This window comes from Brassica oleracea, chromosome C3 (assembly GCF_000695525.1).
Source record: "Brassica oleracea var. oleracea cultivar TO1000 chromosome C3, BOL, whole genome shotgun sequence".
NCBI lineage: Eukaryota > Viridiplantae > Streptophyta > Magnoliopsida > Brassicales > Brassicaceae > Brassica > Brassica oleracea.
Genome location: NC_027750.1, coordinates 53158074 through 53158910, shown reverse-complemented (window position 1 = coordinate 53158910; position 837 = coordinate 53158074).

Sequence of the window (837 nt, the reverse complement as noted above, 5' to 3'; positions counted from 1 at the left end):
CAGCTGTTTCTTTTTTGATTCGAGACGTCGTCGCAGATCAGACCCTTTCGAACGGTTGAGTTGGACTCGCAGGTCGTCGGCCTTCGAATTGAGCTGGTCACGAAGGTCGCCACTTTGACCGATTCTCCGGGCGTTGCATTTTGAGATGGTCGCATGGAGGTCGGTGGTTCCTGTGTTTTCGTTCGTGGCGCTCTTTCGCTTCAGTAGAATGCGCAGGTCTTTATCTGTTGTCGAGGGAGCGAGAGACTGCTTATCCTTGCTGTTCAATTTATCGCGCAGGTCTGGTTGCACTGTCGGGACATCATCATCAGAGGAGTCACAAGGGCGAGAGAGTATAACTTCCACTCGTCGCCGGCGACGCGGATGTTCGTCTTCTGACTAATCGTTGGCGGGACCGATGTTGTTGACGGGAGTGCGCTCAGGGCTTGCTCTTTCCTCGCTCGGGGTCTTGTTCTTTTGAAACTTCTGTGCCTTCTTCTCCTTGTTCTTACTCCAGCTTTTGGTATTTTTTTTGTGTCGTAGGAGAGGTGGGCATTTGGATTGTCCCATTAGTGATCCCATCGAAAAACTGCCCGATGAGGACCTTGCATTCCTTCGTATCATGGGAATCCCTTTTGTGGTAGAGGCACCATTTTTTTGGCTCCTCGGAATTTGAACTCGCTGGTTCAGATGATCTTGACTGCTTCGGAGCGGAGTCTTGATCCCAGTGGTTCCAGCCTTTCTCTCGTGTGACGGCTGCTGATTTTGGAGATTCCTCATCACCGACCGAGCTAACGTAGCCTCGCTTCTGAGTGGTATTTCCACCGGAGGAGTGCTGGGGAGGCTGGGGGCGGGTGT